Genomic DNA, 23,581 nt, shown 5'->3' with positions numbered 1-23,581 from the left:
TAAGGATCGAATCCAATATCTTACACATGCTAAGCAAGTGCTCTACCACTGAGCTACAACCCCAGCCCTCAAGAATTTTTTTTAAAAGATAGATCACCAAATATATTTTGCTTTCAAAATATAAAGCACTATTTTAGCTAAAATTAAGACCTATTTAGATTGAAATACTTTTTATAAATAGAAAAAATTTGTTGTTTTTATCAGATAATTATTTACATCCAAGACTCTCTCCCCCCGCTTCTAATTCATTTTATATTTCAATAATGAAATCATATAGATCTCATTTTCCCCAATTATGGTAATTTCTAGTGAAACTTTCTTAGATTATCCCAAATAACTCTTTATATTATATGATAGCCTTTACTTCTTAATAAATATTTGCTAGTATTTATTTTTAATGTTTATAATTTTAACTGATACATAAAGTAATAATTGTACATATATGTGGGGTACCATGTGATATTTTGATACCTGTTCACATTGTTTAATGTTTAAGTCAGGTTAAAGATATCTGTCTCTTCAAATATTAACCTATTTTTTCATGGTGAAAACATTCAAAATCCTTTTATTCTAGATTTTTGAAATAGTACATTATCATTATTTATCATCACCCTACTGTGCAAGAGCACACTAGAACTTCTTATTCTTGTCTAACTGTAACTCATTACCTATTGATCAACTTCTTGCCCAGCTTCTGGTAATGAGCATAGGATTCTTATATGAAATCAAATTTTTTTAATATTCTGTATATAATTGAGATAATGCAGAACTTGTCTTTCTGTGCCTTGCTTACTTCACTTAAAATAATGATCTCCAGATTCATCCATGTTTCTACAAATGACAGGATTTTTAGTGGAGACATATATAAATACATACTAGTATTTATTTTTGCTAGTACTTATTTTTAAATAAATACATGCATACATATATACTACATTTTCTTTATTCATCAGTTGATGAACATTTAATTGTTTCCATATCTTGGGTATTATGATAGGCTTCAGTAAATTTCGGAGTGCAAATGTCTTTTTGACATATAGATTTCATTTCCTTTGGATATATATCCAGTGATAGGATTATAAGATCATATGGTTATCCTATTTTGAATTTTTTAAGGAACCGCCAAACAGTTTTCTGTAACAGCTGTACCTATTAAATTCTGACCAATGTTGTGGAAAGATTGTCTTCTCCCCAGATTTGCCAGAACTTATTTTTTGTTGTTGTTGTTTTTAATAATAGCCATTCTTACTGGAGTGAAGTGATAGCTCATTTCCCTGATGATTAGGGATATTGAGGATTTTTAAATATACCTGTTGGCTATTTGTGTGTTTTATTTTAAGAAGTGTCTAATTAGGTCTTTTGTCCATTTTTTGATTGGGTTGTTCGGGTTTTTTTGCTATTGAATTCTTTGAGTTCCTTATATATCTTAGATATATAGAGAATTTACCTCTTATTAATTATGTAGTTTGCAAATATTTTCTCCCATTTCATAGGTTATCTCTCCACTCTGATTGTTTTCTTTGCTGTGCAGAAGATTTTAGGTTTAATATAATCCCAGTAGTCTACTTTTGCTTTTATGTCTTGTACTTTTAAGATCTTGTTCAAAAAATTTTTGCCCATTCCAGTGGAATGAAGCATTCCCCTTAATTTTTTCTTCTAGTGGTTTTATAGTTGCAGGTCTTATGTTTAAGTCTTTAATCCATAACATTTTTCTTATAATATTTACTAATATTTCAAATATTCAAATTTCTTGAAAAATTTTATAATGTAGCATGGACATATGGTCATCATTTATAAAAAGCATTTATTGTTCTCTAGTAATATTCAGTATATGAAGCATATCAAAATCTAGGGGAAAATTGATAGTAGTTTAAAAGTTAAATTTTTTCTCTATAATTGACATTTTTCTATATAGACAATTATGTAATGATTAAAATAATCTTTACAAAGCTTTTCATAATAATAAAATTAAGTAAATAAAATGATTTTGTAGTTTTAGTTGTTTAACATTAGCTTACTATTGAGATAACTTTCTTAGCAATTCATTGAATTAAAGGGAAAAAAACTGTTTCTGCAAGAAAGATTATATTCCACAACAATTTTCTGTGTATCTGTGCTGTGTAGGAGAGTCACTAATTGAAGGATACTATAATTGTTAAATATGATGCAGTCCATATATGATTTTATGGATTGCATAAGTTTATATCATTGAAACAAAGAAGTCCAGGAACTTCCAGTCTTCCAGATCTTTAAATGCTTATTTAGCTGTAACAGGGTGACTTACAGAATGAAAACGTGGGCAGCCCTCACAGTGCCTTTCCTTGTCTTTGTTAGTCTTCATGTTTTCAAACCTTGTGCAGTTTCAATCATTTCTATTTAACTGTAACAGTTATTTGGTGTTTGATCTTAAATATATATACTGTGCAGATTTATTTTCAAAGAATGAAAGTATATTTTTGTTTTTAATGGAAAAGTTTGGATTAATTGAGAAAACATGCATGTTAATGAGGTTGACCAGTAGTTTTAAAGATCAGACTCTTTTAGGTTTTAATTATACTACTTGCACTTATCCTGTGTACTATAATAGAACTTTTAAACATTAAAACCCACTTTACAGTATCATCTAAATTACTCATCTCATTGTTCTTGCCATACTATATTACCAAGCTAAGTAATATTTGTAATTATATTGGTATAAATCTGGGACTTCCTATCAGACCTAATTATAATTTCACCACTTAGCTGAGGTGGGTTAGTAACCTTTCATATAGAGGCCACTGGAATGTACTAATGCTTTTAGACTATCAATTAGCTTCTCTTTTACATTTATTTATTTATTATTATCCTTTAGTAAATCAAGAAAGCATTTATTAACCTCCTACTAAATACTTGGTACTATGTCTCAGACTGGGGACACTGAGACCCTGCTGCTCTCAAAGGTTGCTGTTTTTAGGTTATATAAGACTTAATGATAATAATGAGGATAGTGGGGACAAAAGTAACCTTTATTACCCAGGTAATTGATAGGCACTTTACACATGTTTTCATTTAAGTCTTTCTTTCAGAGTAAGGTCAGATTAGTCTTATTAAATTTAAACCAATTATTTGACTTTGGCTTTTTGATGCTTTTTTTTTTTTGTCACTGATAAAGTAAAAAGTGAATGAGGGGCTGGGGCTATAGTTCAGTTGGTAGAGTGCTTGCCTTGGATGCATAAGGCCCTGGGTTCAATCTCCAGAACACTACTTCCCCTCCCCTCCCACCGCCACACACACACACACACACACACACACACACACACACAAGTGAATGAGGACAAACAAGAAAAAGTAAGTGGCTATTGAGTCAGTTTTTCATTTGATAGCTGAAATTCATACACAATTGACATTTAGCTTTTTTATTTTATTGAACTCATTATTTCCTTTCAGCACTAGAACCTATATTCTATTTATTACATAGTAGCCTATATAATAGCAATTTTAAAGATCCATCTTAAATGTTGCTAATTTTAATAAAGCATTCCTCACATTAAGCTTAACTTCCATACTAATCTCAGTTACTTTTATAGATTTTTAAAGTTCTTATCTGAATATTTTTTGAAGTTCAAATGTTTAAAAGTATATAGTAATTAAGGAACTTTTATGTATGCTCATGGTTATCTGCTAGCATGTTGTGGTACTGCAATTGATCTATTTGATTGAGACATGCTGTTCTTTATCTTTTGTTTTTCTGAAGGCACTTTTTGTGTTGTGAGAATTAAACAGCATGATATTTTCTTGTATTCAGAAGGATGGTCTTATAGTCATTTGACATTTACCATTGCTTTTGAATACAAATGAATTCCAGTGTTATATGAAAAGAGAACACTGACTATTTCTATCAGTGATTTAAATTAAACATAAGATTATTATGTCTCTTTCCCTGTCTCTGACTATAAGTTTATTCAAATGTTTCTTTGTACTTGATATAAATCATTTGCAATTTAAATCTAATTTGATCTTTAACATATTTGTATGTTTGACACAGTGCCCCAAAGCAGCATGTTCTGTATGCAAAAAACTGATATGTGAAAACTGAATGATTCTGAGCATCTTTATAGAAATAAGCTTATAATAGCTCTTTTTGTGACAATAAGTATTAAAAGAAATATAATTATCTTTAATAGATCTTTATAAAAGCTACTTTTAATTTTTAAATCTACTATCAAAAAGATAATCTCCCCATTTTCAATTTTTGACATTGATCCTGGGGGAGGGGAACCTTAATCCAGTCCTACTATCAGCATACTCATTATCAAATGATTTTTTCATTTGAAAGTTGACAATACTTAATTATGAATTAGGAGCAATTATTATAGCGTAATAATATAAGAGAAATGAAAGATTATTTAGCATCTACTAGCTAACATCATAAAGCATAGCAAAAACCAGGGTTTTTCATTGCTATAACAAAATATCAGAGGATAGGTAATATGTAATGAAAAAGATTTTATTTAGCTAGGGTTGGAAATCTAAAATAAAGTGGCCCATGTGTTTAGTCTCTAGTGAGGTCCTAATCACAGTGTGAGACATACCTTCAGAAGAGGTCTCATGGTGAGAAAAGGAAGCCAGAGAAAAATTCAGGGATCAGACTTGCCTTTTTATAACAACATATTCTTGTAGGAACCAACTGAGATCTCATGAGAACCACCATGAGAACCACCATAGTCTGTTTGAGCACAGCACCCCCAAAGACCTAACCAGCTTCCAATAGACTCCACTTGTTAAAGGTTCCACCAGCTCAACACTGCCACACTGAGGACCAATTTCCTAAGACATGAGTCTCTGGAGGACATACTTAAACCACATCCAAACCATAGCAGTTGTTGTTGAAGTGGATTATGATGCCATAATTTGGTGTGTGAATATTTTATGTGCAGGAAGCTGTTATATCAGTGTATACTTCAAAAATTGGACAATTTTAAATCTTAGACTGTTGTGGATAGTTTAACTCTATAATAAAGTCAACAACATATTGCTAATTCCCTTTATATGTGCTGAAGTTTAGGGTAATAACTATAGATATTTTCTCTTTAAAAAAATTTTTAAATAAGACCATTTGAAGTTGCAAACTGATAGGTCACATCTGAATCCAGTCTACAAAGGTGTTTTGTTTGGCATATACAGTGTTTTTAAAAATTGAAATAGTTGTTAGCACTTTAAAAATTGGGATAGTGTACATAAGAATTCTGAATTTGGATCTTCTGTTGAAAAACTTTTGGATCTTGCAACACAATTTTGCAGGACAAGGAATGGGCTGTTTTCTTGGACTTTGTTCCAGTTCTCTACTCTTCTCACCAGGCACGACCATGCTTCCATATTATCTGGCTGTCTTCCACATAGTCTACAACCTGAATTCTCCTTTAAAACCCAGAATGTAGAGATTTTTAGATATTTCATATTTTAAGCCAGATAGTTCTTTTAGAGTATAGTAAGATGTATGACAGATAACTGAGAGTTAATTGATCTACCTGAATTAGTTTTTTTTTTGTTATTTCAGACACTAAAACTTTGACCAATAGGTGGGAGTTAAAAAAAAAAAAGGAAACAATTTAGTTTACAATAAGTTAAAAGCTTTTATTTTCATTGATGACATTCTAAGATGGAAAACTCACTCTCATGTAAGATAAAGAGGGTTGGACTAGTTTACTAAACTCCTTCAACTTCAAAACTGTCATTTAAAGTTATTTATTTTGGTTCTGGATATTGACCATAGGGACTTGGACATCTAAGCTTGTGTTCTACCACTGAGTTATAACCTCTGCCCCTAAGCTTATTTATTTTTAAATGGATTCATTGGTGGTACTTAGTATTTGATTCGTGATTCCTTTGTTTTTAGTGTTAAAAATCTTAATACTATTTTTCTCTTTCCTTATAGGAAAAGCCCTATTTAGTCTTTTAAGTTTATTCAGGTTACTGTTGTAACATGACAGATTACTCTTCCACCTTGTTCAGTGAGACTGACAGTACTCTGGCTCATGTAAAACTCAATGAGGCTTTATATAAAGATTTTTCTAACTCCCTTGATCATTTCTGAATGTTTATTCTGTTTCTTTCTTCAAATTTCCGTTTATTCAATAAAAAATGGTGATATTTAGAAATAAAGTTCAGAAAGGATTTGAGCAGGTGTTGGTATAATAAAATATTTGCTGAGTGCCCATTGTGTTTTATTTCCAGAATTGTTTTGTGAACATACGCTATATATTGTATTTATAAGTGTTCCAGGACTGGGTAGATAATCTACCATCTTCTAGTGAATGTCATGTCACAGTGGACTTAGAATTTTATTTCATTTCAATCCCCTAATATTACTTAATTCTCCTAGAGTCTCAGATTTAAAGATTGCCCAAGGGGGACAAACCTATCCATTGAATCTAGCAGGCATAGTTGAATTTGAGTTTGATTTCTGTTAAAGTTAAGTGGTCTAGAGGAGAGGAATACTTTTCATCTTAGAGTATAAAGTGTAGAGTATGGCCAGCTTTCTCCTATAAAAGTCTGAAAACTTGGAAATAAAGAGGAAGCAAAATAATGCTAATTATTTTGATGGGCATGGTGGTGCTTGCCTGTATCCAGCTACTCCAGAGGCTAAGGCATGAGGATTACTTGAACCCAGATGTCCAGGGCCAGACTGGGCAACATAGTGAGATCTCAGCATTAAGAAAAAACAAAACAATAATAATGCTTACTATTAAAGCAGCTTCCTGATTATATTTTCAGTCGCACTGTCCTTCCTTAGTAAAAGGCTGAGCTGTCTGACTGAATACTTTTGATTCCTAATAATGTGGCCGGGCTGGCTAGTTGGAGCTTTAGTAAAACTGAGTTTTGACTTAGTTCTGTAATCTACTGAATACTTTTTGTATTTATTGTATAACATTCATTCATATTTATGCCAAAAGAATAATGAAATATAGTTTACTGAGTCCTGGGAAGATTTTAGGCATCTTTCTGAGCAAGTGATGTTAGTTTGAAGTAGGCATCTTTTGACATTGTCTTATATTTACATATTCACAATTATTTGTTAGACCATACCAAGAATGATAGTATGGTATTGAAGCAACCAGTAGCTAGGCTTCCAACCCATCTGCAAAAGTGATGTCTTCTGTGTTCTTCTATCCATTAGCCCTCTCTTTAAAACTGTACTTGGTTTTGAAGTGCCAGTTGAGGTCAGAGTGTGTAATATTCTCCCACAGTTTTCTTCTTTTCTGGAGCAAGGATAATAACAATAACTAATAATAGCTACCGATTTATTAGAATCAGTATCAGACATTGTTCTGAGCGTCTATATACATTGTACCATTTAATCTCAGCTATAACCCTGAGAAAGAAATTATGAACCCCAGACAAAGGAGTTAAGGCCCAGAGATGTGGACCACTCGCACCAAGTGAAGACAGGAACAGAACTTATTTTTGTATGCCTTCAAAATCCAAGCTCTATTCACTAAGGGCTCATTGTCTCCAGTACCTTATTCTCCTTCAAACCTAAGGGGGACCATATGTCCTGGTAGGCTCAGGAAAGTCCCACTCCATGCCTGTCAACTTGGTATTCTTTGAGTTTTAACATTTGTGCTGCTGCTGCTCCCTTCTGAATTTCTAAATGTTTTACCTTAAATAGTAAGGTTATCTGACTTCAGCAGACTATGCTTGAGAATTCTGAACATCACTAGAAGGTTGTCTTCTCTTTTCCCTATAGCATGTATAAAAGGTGACAAATTTTGGATATTTCATTGTATACATGCAGTTGAAGATTTTTTTAAACAGCTTATTTTGTAATAAAAAGTATTTTTTCAAACAATTCCATTTATAAATATTCTTCATTTCTTATGAAATTTTTTGAGGAAAAGTAGAAAGTCTTGTCCATTTTTATATCACACCTAAACTCACAGTTGGTCTCAAAATTTTCTCATGAATTTTGTGCAGTTCTTTATTTAAGTATGGAATGGCACACATTTATTTTGTTTTCTGTGAATATTTCTTTTCACTTTTAGCAAATAACCATTGCCAATTAAAGAAGAATACTGGATATATACTTTGTTTTTCAATTAAGGAGAAGGAAGTTAATTTCATTAATGGTTTTAGTACCTTTGGTAAGAAATGATTGATGTGACTAATCTATACACTTTTTCTTTTATATGTGATTTTTCAAATAACAGATGGTATTTTTCTACAACAGGTCAAATTTCTTTGACAAAACAATGTATATATTTATTTTCCATGTAAGATTCTTACTGTATTCGAATTTAAAGGAATTTGTCAATTGTTCAATAGTAGTAATAGTGGATATCAGTTGTTACCAATTCCTTCAGTATTTCTAGTTACTAATATAATTTTTAAGGAATACTAATTAGCCTGTAATCCCAAAGAATTTAACCTAGGGAAATGACTTGAAAGGAAAAATCTATATAAGATGCATCTTATCCCAGCCTGCTTGATTTCTAATTCCAGTTCTGGAAATGGGAAGGAAATTAGATTTGTTGTGAATGAGTTTGGTCTAGTGTTTCTCCATGTTCATATTATGTTGTCTAACAAAATACTGTGAATTTTTATTATAGTACTAACCTGTAATGATAATTTTAATTTTTATATTTCTTTGGAACCTAGTGAGCAATAATGTGCAAGTGAATGCCTCTACAAATAATAATAGAGCTTCACTTGAGTTATACTATGGGCATTCTTGAGTGTGTTACTTTAAATATTGCTACTAACTTTATGTTTTCCAGGCAATATAAACATGAATAAACGGATATAGTGGGCATTAGTAGGAGGGTTTTTTTGTTTGTTTTTTAAATTTTGTTTGTTTGTTTTTGGTGCTAGGATTGACCTCATGAATACTAAGCACGTGTTCTTCTACAAACTACACCTCCAGTAAAGTTTGCAGGATTTAAAACAAAAGAAAACAAAACATGTTTTCTAATGATATGAAATCAAAATTTATGATTAAATTTTGGGAAAGACTGTGATGCATTTTATATGATAATGAATGTAGTACTATGAGCCTATGGTTTTGGCTCAAATCTTTTTTAAAATTGTCAATAATGAAGTAAATCTTCATTTTTTTTTTTGATGAAAACAGTAGTTTTATTATTGACTGCTTGGATGAATTTGACCATCTTTCCCACCCCAACTTCTTCTAGGAGTTCTCTTATGCTTAATCCCTCAAACTAGAAATAGTAATTAAAATAACTCACTGTTGTCAAAATTTTAAAATGTATGATAAATGAAGCCCAGTAAATAGTGAAAATATGAGAAAGGTGATTAAATCTGACAATTCTTGTAAAAGCCTTGAGATGATAAATATCTCCTGTGATTAGTTATTAATTTAGTGCAAGGGATTTGACTTCATCCTAAAATAGTTTATGAACAGTGGCATAAAGAAATATTTCATAAAATAGGTACACACATGTTTAACCAGAGAAGAAATTGCTGGGACTTGATTGGTGATAATTAAAAATGGCAGACCTGACATACATGTACCGGGGTTATTTTCTGTATGACAGTCCTTTTAGAAATTAAGAAAGGGGGTGGTTTCCTGAAGACATGAAGAATGACAGAATACTTTTAGCTTGGACCCCTTTGCCTCATGTATATAATTCTTTAATTGATAAAATATTTACTTTAAAGCACTATAAAATAACTCCTTACTTATTGAAGTATGATTATAAGCAAAATCTACATTAATGATTATAGGAACACTGCAACTAATAATCTCTGTTAAAATGAATATGAAATACTTTATATTTAAAGAAAAGATGAAATAATAATGGTGATTATAATGAAGTGCTGCATCACGTTATTGTCTAACTGAATTCATTGCACATCCCTCTTTTAGTGGCATATATCATTGTGTGGCCATGTGCTGTTTTAAGTCTCTCTCCTTTTTTTTAATATTTATTTTTTAGTTGTAGTTGGATACAATACCTTTATTTTCTTTTTATTTATTTTTATGTGATGCTGAGGATTGAATCCAGGTCCCCGCACATGCTAGGTGAGCACTCCACCACTGAGCCACAAACCCAGCCCAAGTCTCTCTCCTTTTAAGGAGGTCCTGTGTCCTCATCTTTGGACCTCTTACTTTTATTTCACCCCCTCCCCCCACACTGTGCATGGGCCACTGCTCTGAGAAGTAATTTTTATACATTTGTATTAAGAGAATTATAAATTCTGCTTTTGTAGGATGAATAAATCTTCTTTTAAATTTGTTTCAAACATTGGCTGAAATTCAGCGAGTTGGTTCAAAATGCTCCCTTTCTTCCAGATTTATTTATTTCTAAATGAAGCTGATATTTAATAAGGATTTGGTGTCATTGTCTGTATTCAGATAGAGCTTGCTTTATGTATTGTATGCTCTTTATTTGAAAGCTATAGTCTCATTATTTTTACAATAAATAGAATTTTAATGTTCATTAGGGACTGGAATACTTTTAAATGAAGAACTAGAAACTTCACTTGCCTTTCTTATTAATTGAAAAAAGGAAAAGGAAATAGTTACAGCATTTGCTCTTCTCCTTGGTGAGAAAAAGGTATGGCTATATGAAAAAAATGTTGGAAGTTTTTTCTTAGCTCTTCTTGTAGTACTTTTAAGTAATGTTCTTTAAATATATGTTTAGTATTTGATTAATTGCTACTGTGAACCTAAACATACTGATTAAGTCCAGGTTCACATTAGAACAATTATCTGGTTAATTGCTCTGGTGCAAAAATAGGCTAAAAAAATCATCAAAACATCAAGTTGTGAAAGCACTGGCAGGAGTTTCAAAACCACTATGCATACCTACTGCAAATCACATCAGCAAAGCAATTAATTTAGGCTAATTGCTTTTCTGTTTGTTCAAGATGCTCTTTGGAACCGTCCTGGAATCCTTGCAATTAAGATTAGTAAGGAATATAATTTAAAAATGTTAAAATAGTCACTATTTTGAAAAGTGATAACTATTCCATATAACATATAGTGTATTTATCACCCACGTAAAACTTTGAAATAATTAAACAAAAAGGCTATTTTAGACATTTATAAGATTTCTTACAAAATAAGTTGAGGAGTAGATTACCTATTCCTGAACTGTAGGATAGGGTAACCTTTAACCCCTATTTTAACTTTTTTTGCTGCTGACCAAAAATCTGACTAGAACAATTTTAGAGGAGGGTAAAAGTTTATTTGGAGCTCACAGTTTAAGTCTTAAGTCGATAGATAGCTGACTTTATTGCTCTGGGCCTGAGGTGAGGCAGAACATCACAGCAGAAGGAGGAAATCAGCTTAGGACATGACAGTCAGGAAGCAGACATAACTCTTGATCACCAGGGGCAAAATATATACCCCAAAGGCATACCCTCAGTGACCAATCTCTTCCTGCCTATAGTTATCACCCAGGTAATCCATTCAATTGATTAATGCACTCATAACTCAACAGTTTCACTTCTGAACTTTCTTTCATAGTCTGACACTTGAGCTTTTGGGAGACTCCTCTTCTCTAAACCTTAACAACCACTAACTATCAATTTGAATTATCTACTTTCAGTAATTCATGCCAAGATGCCTTGGTCAATGTGAAGAGAAATAGCCACCAAAAGAGGCACTGGCTAGTGACATTTCCTCTAGAAGAATGCTATTTGACTTCTTATAATATAATCAAAAATTTAAAATGACTTAAGAACCAGATTAGGCACATTTAACATTATTGAGATTTTCCTTGTTGTTGAGTATTATGATTTTGCCAGCACTGTTTAAAATTTAAAACTACTTCAGTTTCCAACTGTTTCTCAATGAAGATAATGCTATAATAGATCCTAAGTTGAAAATAATGGCAATTCTTGGAATCATAGAAAATTATAGATGCCATTAGTGATGAAATTAACCATTCCACAAACTGCTTCTCTGTTCACCACATTGACAGATAGTGAGTAGCTTTTTCTTTTCCTCTCTGCCTTTGTAAGGAGTGATTCTTACTATGTAGTGTGTTTTGTGGTATATTCTGTCCTGTGCGGTTGTCCAAAGCAAATCGATTAGTTATTTTGAGGACTGTGATGTAGAAATGAATCCTTCAGAGGCACACATGTTAAAGATTAGTCTTGGTAACAATTATCATTTTGTAACTTTCTGGGATTATGACAAGAAATTTAGAAATATATTGAGGAAAATGATATTTGATACAGTAAACTAAGGATAAAGTTCAAGTTTTTAGCTTTCTCCTTTTTTGTTTGTTAGTAGATATAAAGAATTTTTAAAATTTTTTTAGTTGTAGATGGATATAATACCCTTATTTTATTTATTCATTTTACGTGGTGCTGAGGATAGAACCCAAGCACTCTGTTACTGAGCCACAACCCCAGCCCTAAGAATTATTTACTGTAAGTTTTATCTTCTTAAATCAGTATGACTAGTTCGTTCATCCTAGCTAATTAACTGCATCACAAAAGCCAACTTTTTTTCTGGTGACCATTTTCATGGAGAAGAACAAAAGTGTGTGATTTTTTACAATGATATGGTTACTACTTTATGAATTTCATAGTTTCTAGAAGTACTATATACTCAATCTAGATTTCTTAGTGATGCTATTTGTTATGGTATGTTCAATTAGAAAGCTGCTTGTTAAACGTAAAACTATCAAATCAGATAGGAATAAATATATTGATAAGATCAAATAGAAAAGTGTTGAGGACTTTTAGAATATAGAAAAACCACCCAACAAACTGAGCAAACAACCACTGAGTCATGGGTTTTGGATCTTGGTCTTCTTTTAAAATCTGTCACTGAAGGAAGCAGAGCAGTATTGTTCCATTTTGGGGAAAATACAAATTAGTACTTTTTTTTTTTTTGTGTGGTGCTGGGGATTGAACCCAGGGCTTTGTGCATGGGAGGCAAGCACTCTACCAATAGGCTAGATCCCCAGCTCTACAACTTCTTTTTTTGCCCTTTACAACTTGAACTCCACAATTACTTATAGTTGAAAGATAACCTAAGTGCTATAAAAAAATCGTCTCATTTTTCAAAGTATAAGAGATTGCAAAATATAGCCACAAGTTTTTCCTGTTTGTATATGCACTTCCCTTGTGCAATGTGACATTGCCGGCTTTCCCATCAAGAAGTAGAGTCTGTTTCTCTATCCCTTTGCTTCTGGGCTGGCTTTGTGACTTGCTCTAATAGTAGCTATAGTGGGAATTATGTTATGGGATTTCTAAGCTTTGGCTTCAATTTCTGTTCTTGCAATTTCTGTTCTTGCCTCTTTGGATTTTTTCCATCAACATGTGAATAAGCCCAGACCAGTCTCTCTAAGGATGAGAGACCATATGAAGACAGAAGTCTAGCCAGCAGTCAGGACCAACTGTGAGACATGTGAGTGAGATCCTTGTAGACCATCCAGTCTTAGTCAAGCCTTCAGTTTCCTGTAATCTCATATAGTGAAATCAGCAGAACTTCAGCTGGACTAAAGTCATATCACTGGCCCACAGCATTGAAAACAAATAAAAGTCCCACTTTTAAAGCTACTTAATTTTGGTGTGGTTCATATATAGCAATTGATGACTAAGATACTTTGTGGTTGCCCTGTGTTGAGGACTTTATATTAAGTCAGACAAGGTGCTAAGAGTTTTTCTTCTGTGACATAGCTATCATCATGCCCTATTTTGTAGATAAGACAAGGCACAAAGAGGTAATCTCTCTTTCTGATGATCACATCTAGTAGGTAGAGTTAGGATTGAATGCATGTCCATCTGAACCACCAACAGCTTATTCTGAGTATAAAGATACTCTTGGTTACAATAAACAGTTAAACCTACCAATGGAGTCTACTGAATACAAGTATTAGCTACACAGCATTAAAATATCATAACAGTAAAATAAATATCATCAAATAAAGTATTACAATAAAATGATGCCCATTTGCTGTTTCTAGTGTTACTAGAAATAAATATCTAGATATTAATATTAAACAGATATTAATACTAAAGGTTAAATATCTGTCCTTTTCTTCTCTATTGTCACATTAAGGAGAAATAAAGAAAGGAGACTTTGCCTTAGAGGTTATGGCTGAGAATTAATCACCATTTTATTTTTGCCTTTTAACATCTATACCTTTAGTAATAAGTCTTGCAGGACTTAGGTTCTATGGTTTATAGGTAATAATATTATTGATATATGCCAGAATACCCTACAAATAGATGTGGGAATCTTTTCATTTTTGAAATGCATTTATTCTTAATTCTAACTGCTCCTTGACCATGCATCAATAAACCGGTCACAGTGAGTAGGTGATTCTGACATATATATCATTGCTCATCTTACCATTTACCATAGCGGCACACTCATCAGACTAGCCTCTGGGTTTTTATTGCCTGTTGAATAAAGCCTTGGAGCATTTTCTCCATGATTTATTATAGTATTTTGAGAACTGGTTTTATTTGGGAAATAGTTTTCATTTTTTCTTCTAACTTGAATTTAAACTGAATTTCTATTTTGGTTTTGATTTAATCTTTTCTCCTTTAATAAATTGCCAATGTATTTTAATATTTTATTGCATTGCTTATAATACACATACACACAAATATTTTTCTATGTGAGGAATGTATATTTTAAGAGTCTTATTTTTTGTTTGAGTAGAGGAGGAAAAGAATAAGTTGCATATTTTTGTTTTGATTTACACTCAGATGGGTCACAAATTTCTTAAGAGTATTATATTAGTGACATTGAAATTAAAATTATGTCCAGAAATTGTGACTTTTCCATAGTTATAAGCTCCTACCCAGAGCTAGAGAAATGCTTACTGATTGATTAGTTGGATGGCAAGCAATATAGTGAACAGAAAAGATCTACTCAAATTGTATAAGAAATGGAACAAATTAAATAAGTGAGTCAAAATATTCAAGTTCATTTAAGCACTATAGATACAACTTTTAAAAATGTTCCATAATTGTAATTCAAGAGTTAAACAGGCACTCAATGAATTCACCAACATAGAATGGTGGTTTATGCGTGAGGTACATGGATGCAATTTTTTAATTTGTTCTTTTTAGTTATACATGACAGTAGAATGTATTTTGATATATCATATATACATGGAGTATAACTTCCTATTCTTGTGATTGTACGTGGTGTGGGTATGAATGTCATTTTAATTTAACTGACAACATGTTAACCTTACTGGATTAAAAAAATAGAATGCAAACAGAGGGAGAAAAATCCCAAAGTAACATGATATTTTTGTGGCAGCAATTTATTTAGAAGAGGAATGACAAAATAAGACAATGCCTTGTCATTTTTATTTAATTTAGTTATGAACTTGAAAAAAATTTTCTTTCTGCAGATTTCTGTATATTTATGAGATGGCTATCTTTGAAGAAATATACATTACTATACAGTTAATGTTTTTTATAGTATTATCTTATTAGAATTAGAAACTTTTAGTAATTAATCTATAAATAGATATCAGTCTTCTTTTTGTTTCCAAGATTTTTCTTTCACAAGTTTATTCACAGTACTCAGACAGCTTTTTTTATGTGTGTGTGTGTGTGTGTGTGTGTGTGTGAGAGAGAGAGAGAGAGAGAGAGAGAGAGAGATAGCTCTTGGCAGCCATCCATCTCCAAGTAGGAGATAACAGGGAAGCTTGTTAGAGGAGGAGAAGTATAAAGTATTACCCAGCAGGCCCTGACGGATATTTAGACATCCGCACAGACAATGCTGCTACATGATGGTCACCTCCCATTGTGAAAAACATAACTTTAAATAGAAACAAAGTCACAGTAATTTTATAGTGCTATTCTCCTGTTATTTATTATATGCACATATATTTTCCTTGTGATTTTTCTTCTAAAATATTTTTCTAATGTTTAATTACAGTGGTTGTATTTATCTTTACTAATTTATCACTGTTAGTTGTACACTGTATTTTAGTCCTCTAAGTAGGCTCTACATGTGAACATTGCATTTAATAAAACATTTAGAATCTGTGATGATCCATATTGATCTCGACTTGGGGAAACTTATGGGGGAGAATATGGGATAATAATCCAATATAAAGGGAAATCCTAAAATGCAACTGTCTGTTTTATTACTGCTTATACTAACATTGATTTCACTTTAACTGACTGTTCGAAGAATGATGTTCTCTATGTGTTTAGGTGGAGTAAACTGCTTAGGACTAAACCTGGACCACAGTTAATTTTCAAAATAGTTAATCCTCAGGCAGGTAATGAAAAGCCTATGCATATATTATTTTGAAAGTTCTATTAAAGCTATTATTTAAAATTTGACAATTATATACAGATGAAAATTCCAGAACATAAAAAATATGTTCTATTCATCAATAATAAGTGGCAGTTATTTATTTTAATAGTAGCATTTGCAAGTTAGGTCCGTTTTTGATAAAGCTCCCAAGACTTAGTACAAAAGTAATTTTCTCAGTGAGACCACCCTTCTCCCTTTTTTAAAATTTTAATAGAATAGATATATCCAACTGGGTTGTTTGATTTTAAGTAGTTATACAGGTGAAACTTACTGCAAAGTGAAAAATCAATAACTTTTGACATTCTATTTTAAGGGCATCAAGGAGTAAATTTTTATTTAATTTCTACTTAATTTTCTATGACTACTTTTGATATTCACAAATTATGTCATTCATTTTGACATGCAAATAAGAAAATGAAGAGCTCCTCACAGGTGCTTAGACACATTGCCTCCCATATTCTCATTCTTTCTTCCCCTAGGAACAATAGTCTGATCTCTAAGAAAGAGTAATTTTCTCACAAGCTTTTGTAAAAAGAGTCTTTCTTCCCTCTTTGATCCATTAAAGAACATTTGCTTCTTGGCTGATTCCCCCCCACCCCTGCCCTTTAGGTTGTAGCTCCTTTGCTTTCTGAAAGCTGTACACTGCTTACTTATTTGTTGATGGTTACTAATGACATTTTCTCTGATAATTTTTACTTCTTTAATTGAGATCTTCTCTTTCTTAAATCCATTCAATATTTTCTTTTATTGTTGTCAAAATCACTGATGACATTTTCATCTGATTCACGACATATTTCATTTGAAAAAACATGGCATTGTGAAGAGCTTTTTGGTCAGTGACATTTTGGCAAACACTTGCCAGTGGCCACCAGAGAAGGTCAGATAGACTCAGAGCAAGGAAATAAATTACTCTGAAAGGCTTCTCTGAATACTAATGAATAGAGCTTACAATGGCAGTTGGGAGGCTGGGGTCTGTTATGTTTTTGTTTTCATTCTTTTCCAAACTTGGGTCATTCACTGTATAACCTTGGCAAACTTATTTGAGTTCTCTTTTATGATCAGGGTAATGGGAACCCACCTTAGTGAAATGTTTGGAGACTTAATCATGTTTCAAAAGCACCTTGAACATGAATCATTAGTTCATTATTAGAATGGTGGCTTGGGTGGTACCATCCATCATCAATGCTTTATCACCATCCTAGCCTTGTGGTTTCCTGTAAATTGACAGTAAAGGTCTTAAATCAAACTTTGTAATGACAATAGCAGATTCTTGAAGGTTATTTACTACTTAACATATGGTAACACTGACGTGTTGGTAATTATCTGAGGAAAATAAGGTAATTACAGTGTACTCATTACTGTGTGTTTTCATAAACATCTCTTTGTTCCCAGATTAAATGGATAAGGTACACTCAGGTTTATAAGTAAAGATTAAAAACAAAAATCCAGCAATCTGCACTTACATTTTATGTTTCCATAAAATAAGATCTATCAGTATGATTACATTTATGAAATGCTTTTCACTAGGATTTTTCTTCAAAATATATTTTGATGAGTCATGATTTTAAAAACATACTTTGTACATATATACACAATCATAATAAGTAATAGGAGAGTAAATTAAATTAAAAATTGTCCAGGAAGCATACCTTTAATTTCTAATTTCTTGTTTAGTTGAGAAGATGAATCACTTACTTTCAGTGCTTATATGTAATTTTGAGTTTTTTTGTATTCTAGTAATCTGATTGGAAGTGATGGCAAAGGCAGCTTTTCAGCCTTCTACCTATAAACTTTGGACTCTTCATGTGTGGCATATGGTTTTGAGGTTTTGTTTTTACTTTTTTTTTTCATCTTCTTTGACCTTTTCTTTAACTCATCTGGGTCCATTTGGTTAATATGTTAAATCACATTCTGACTATTTCACATTCAAAATGTTTCTTATAACTAAAAGATCGACACTTTTTAAAAGTTATTTTTAAAATCAGATTATTTATTCTCATTTTTTAAAAAGACTACAACACATTCCCTTAATTTTAAATTACACAGATTTTAAAATACAGAGATATCCACAGGTGAGATATATATATATATATATATATATATTTTTTTTTTTTTTTTTTTTTTTTTTTTTTTTTTTTTGCTAGAGTGGAGCAGGCAGGAACCAGTGGACTGCTTAAGGGCAAAGTCCTAGAGGTAAGACTGGGAAAGATGTTGACTTCCTTTGCTCTATCTTGCTGTGGTTTTTCAGGCTTGTGGTTTGCAGGTTATTAACATGCTAATGATGTTTATTCTATTTTTATTGACAGCTCTCCAAATTTGATTTATTGATGTGTCTGAATCACAGTGGAATGCACCATCAAAGTCTCATTTGACTCCTTCCTTACATTTTTGTCAGTAGAAAGATAAATATCACAGTGTCAGAGAGATCATATGTATTTTTTTTTTTTAATCTGTGTAAAGTGAACTGTTATAAGGGAACTGTCAACTGCTTGGAAATGAACTTTAAGCGGGACAGTGAGGTGTCTGATGTGTGCTCTTTCCTTAAAGGGTAGTGTATTATCCTACTCCTTGAATCATAGTTCTAATAACTACTGCCCAAGCATGTTTTGAGGTTTCTACTATTGTTCGTATTTTCTGGACTAAAGAATTTCACATCCTGTACAAGCCAATTAAAATATAAACTGATGAACTGCAGAATAATCCACTTGTGACTCTCAGGAGATGGATTTGTGACATTCAAAACTTTCTGAAAATTTTAACTACTGACTCTGAGAATTGTTAAGAACTTTTGAAGACATCTATTTAACACCTTTGTTTTGAAGTTTTGAAACTTAGACTCAAAGATAATCTGTGTCTTGTCCAGGTTCACACTGCTAGTTAGTGGTAAAAGTGGACATTGACTGCTTCTTTCCCTCCACTGTGAAGCTGCTATATGCTACTTTTTAGTCCCTCTTTCACCTTTCCTTACCAGACATGGATTTCTTATTAACACTTATTTTCTGTTATGGCCTAGAATTGACTGTAGTCTCTCTGGGTTGTAAGCTTTTATCTCTTTTATGCTCCTCTGAATGGCAAAACAATACACACACACACACCAAAAAAAGAGAGAGAGAGAGAGAGAGAGAGAGAGAGAGAGAGAGAGAGAGAGAGATGTACACACAGTAGGATTTTAGTAAGTATTTAAAAAAGAAAATTGAGGCTACTTATTATCTTATTATCTAAAGATTTCCACCATTTATGTTTATGTGACCATCTTTTCAGATATGCACATATGCATATGTGACTTAATATTTTGTAGTCTGTTTCTTTGTATACTTTTATATATGTCTTCTTAGAAATAAATTCTTAAAATGGAATTTCTGCATTCAAGGAGATACTTTTTGAGAATGTTTATATATCTCGCTTAATTTCTTCTAGAAAGATTATACTAAAATAGTCTTCCACATCTTTGTAGAAGAGTTTGTATTTCTTCATAGCTATGCCAGCTTTGGATGCTGGTATCCAAATTTATCAACAATTTTGAAGCATTAAAAATGATATTGGATTGGGGTTGTAGTTCAGTGTTAGAGTCTATACTTAGCATGCGTGAGGGTCAGGATTTAAACCCTAACACACACAAAGAAAAAAGATGTTAAGTTCCTTTTCTTTTATGTGTGTGTGGTGCTGGGGATCGAACCCAGGGCCTTGTGCATTCAAGACACTCACTCTACCAACTGAACCATATTCCCAGCTCTGAAAAAAGATGTTAAGATTTAAGAACTAAAAAACCCAAAATAAGTCATTCAGACCCAATGTATTTTTCATTAAGAAACAGTATAATATGGTGGTTATGAGTACAGGTTCTGGAGTCAATCTGGATTTGAATCCTGACTCCACCACTTCCTACCTATTTATCATTTGTTAAGTTACTTAACCTCCCTGTGTCTCATTTTCATTTCTGTAAAATGGGGGCAGCAGTAATATTACTTCATAAAGTTATTGTGTGATTTAAATATGATTATATATGTAAATTACTTAGAATAGCTCCTGGCATATTAATTACTTAGTATATATTAGCTATAAAACTAATAACAATCATTATTATCAGTCAGTGTGAATTGATTTCTATCTACAGTTTATGGTACACAATGTCAGAATATAGGGTTTAAAAAGAAATATGAGGTATTATATCAGTGGTCAAAAGATCTACCATGCATTAGGAGAAATAATATAATCAAGTTAAATAACATATAAAACATAGCATAAGAACAGTGTTGGACTAAATCTTGATTAATTATCAACTGAGTAATATATTCATGAAACAGTACTTTTATACTTAGTAGAGCAATACAGAAGTTTTCTCTACAGCTTTGTATTCTTTCTTTCTTAAAAGGACAAACCCACTTATGATTTGTGTAGTTTTACGTTCCAGTTGGTACTGCATAGTCCTGGTTAGCATCTGGTTAAATGTCATGTTTGGATGATAAATTATATAGTTATCTTATTTCTGCTTGATATCTTCTTTTATGGATGTCATTATGTTGCTATTGTGATATCAAATTCTTGCTTTGATCCAGGAATTAATTTGATCTTAAAGGTATCTTTGCTTCTTTATTCTATTTTTGGATTAATTTTGCATTTTAATTTAGTGGAAATTTTATTCTGTTTTCTGTTGGTATAACAAAATCATTGAGGCTAAATACTTTATTTAAAAAAAGAGGTTTATTTAGCTCATAGTTTTGGAGGCTGAAAGTTGAAGATCGAACAGCTCCATCTGTTTGGCCTCTGGTGAGGCCTCCTTAGTTCTATTACAGCAACACAGTGGGGGAGAGGAAAGGGATGCAGAAGGGGTTACATGGAAGTTGGAACCAGAGCGATTCAGGCAGGTATGTTTGCTGTCTCTGGACCTGCTGGGATTCTGCAAGCTACATTAATCCCTTCTGAGGGCAATGACCCAATGACTTAAACACCTTAATCTAGGGCCCATCTCTTAGAGATCCTGCCACCTCAGCACCACCTTATTGGGACCAGGTTTTCAGCTTGTGAATTTTTATGTGATACACTCAATCCATATCTTTCCAGGCACTAGGTGAAAGCTCATTTTTGTCTTTTATTTGTTTCTTATAAATGTCTGGAAAAATAGTTTATTGTCAGGTTCTAGATGATTCAACATGTTGCATCAAAATAACAAATTGAAACGTTATTTTTCTGTAACCAAAGGGAGAGATATTTAAGACACCTAGGTAGAAAATTTTAAATTCATAAACAAAAACAAATCTAGTTTTTCTTAGAGCTCTAATATGATTTTGCCCACAATGTTCTTAATGCTGAGCACATTTTGACCAATATGTAAGTCTCTCTGTATCTTCAGTACATATTCTTAAAAATGTTTTAAAGTTCTTCATTTTTGACATTTTATCCCATTTTCCAATATTTGATTGTCATTTGAACCTTCCTATGTATTTCTTTAACTTTGGTGTCACATAATACATTTAAATAATTGAAACCTTAGTTTTAAAATTATAAATAAATGGTAAGAAGGAATATGAAAGTGGAGAGGCTGACTCTCTGATGAGCCCTGGCAAAAATGAAACATATAAAACTCTTTTATTATAACTGTCTTTTAATTAGATATTACCAAAAGCTGAAGGTAAATGCTTGTCACACCTGGATTTATTATATAGGATAATCATGCTGTGAATCATAATGGGCCTAGATGACTTATTTTTTTAATTAATTGGGAGCATTGTAATATAGGTGTTGATCTAATACAATTTGTATTTCTTCTTTAAAAAATCATTTTTACGTACCAGGTATTATGTTTAGTACTGGTGACATATTACTGAATCAGAAATGGACTCTACCCTGAGTTAATTTAACCAGTGAATAGCTACCTAGGATTTCAGAAGTCTCCCTGAATATCATTCCAGAATAATAGCAGCAATCACTAACACCTTTTAGCATTGACTCTGCAAGTTATTGTTCCAAGTGCTTTACATATATTAAATTTTCAGCAATCCTGTGAAGTTATTATTATTTCTGTTTTTCAAATAAAGGAACCAAGGTGCAAGAGATTAAGTAACTTGTCTAGTGTTACATAGGTCGAATATAGTTTTCCATTCTAAGTGAATGCTTTTCAGAAGAATTATTGACATTTTTGTGTCTGATAAACATTATGAGAAGTAGTTACTTATCTGATCCAAGAAGATGTGAGATAAAATAACAGATTATAATTTCATTTTTTGTTCATTTTCCCATTTACAGATTTTTTGTGGGGGGGACCAGGAATTGAACTCAGGGGCACTTGACCACTGAGCCATACCCCCAGGCGTATTTTGTATTTTATTTAGAGACAGGGTCTCACTGAGTTGCTTAGTGCCCTGCTGTTGCTGAGGTCGGCTTTGAACTCTAGATTCTCCTGTCTCCAGCCTCCCTAGCTGCTGGGATTACAGGCATGCACCACTACACCAGGCTTACCAGATATTTTTTGAGCACCTACTCTGACCAGACATTTGGGATAGGCAGTGAGTAGAACATTTGGGTTCCTGACTCACAGAGTTTATAGATTTGCAATACTTGCCTTTGATATAGTTAAGGGATTGCTGGATAATTTTGTTAACACTTTTGCCACATTTTGTTTTCATTATTTCTACTCACCCTTTTTAGCTTTGCTGAACATATTCTGAAATCTTATTTGCTGTCTCTATAATGGTCACCAATTTGCATGTCTAAAGATTTTAATTACTATATATTGTGTTTTTATATAACCTGAATTTTCACACATTATACAATAACTTCCCTGATCTGGCTATTATATGCCTAATTTCATTACTCTAGCTGAGGGAAGATGATCCCTTGCTCTTACTTATATCTTCTTACTGATTTTCAGTGCCTAACAAGTATTCTATTTAACTTAAATTTCTATTGTCATCATATTTCTTTTTATAGATAGAGGAAATGATAAATCTCTTATTATCCTAATGAGAAAATAGTATTAGATCCTGAATTGAATTGCCCAGTAATGTGATCTGCCAAGTAATGCAGCCGATAGGAAAGAGTTGGACTACATAGAATTTTTGGGATGCCAGTGGGTAGCAATTTATGACAAAAACTAACCTGCTGTCTGAGTTTGTGTGGGTTTTTCCCAAGGTGTCTCTAGCAGGCAGTCATTTTGCACAATCCTGGTTATTAAAAAAGATATCCTGGGCTGGGGTTATAGCTTAGTGGTAGAGTGTTTGCCTAGCATATGTGAGGCCCTGGATTTGATCCTCAGCACCACATAAAGATAAATAAGTAAAATAAAGGTATTATGTCCATTTACAACTACAAAAAAATATTTTAAAAATAATTCTT

At 32.3% G+C, this 23,581-nt stretch overlaps 1 protein-coding gene across 1 annotated transcript in view; it reads left to right on the top strand.

Moving 5' to 3' along the window:
* Positions 1–23,581, top strand: part of Fbxl17 (F-box and leucine rich repeat protein 17) — a 516,653-nt gene that overhangs the window by 192,680 nt on the left and 300,392 nt on the right. The window lies entirely within an intron of this gene.

Source organism: Urocitellus parryii, chromosome 1 (assembly GCF_045843805.1).
Source record: "Urocitellus parryii isolate mUroPar1 chromosome 1, mUroPar1.hap1, whole genome shotgun sequence".
Classification (NCBI taxonomy): Eukaryota; Metazoa; Chordata; class Mammalia; order Rodentia; family Sciuridae; genus Urocitellus; species Urocitellus parryii.
This window is presented reverse-complemented; position numbering and strand designations above follow the sequence as displayed.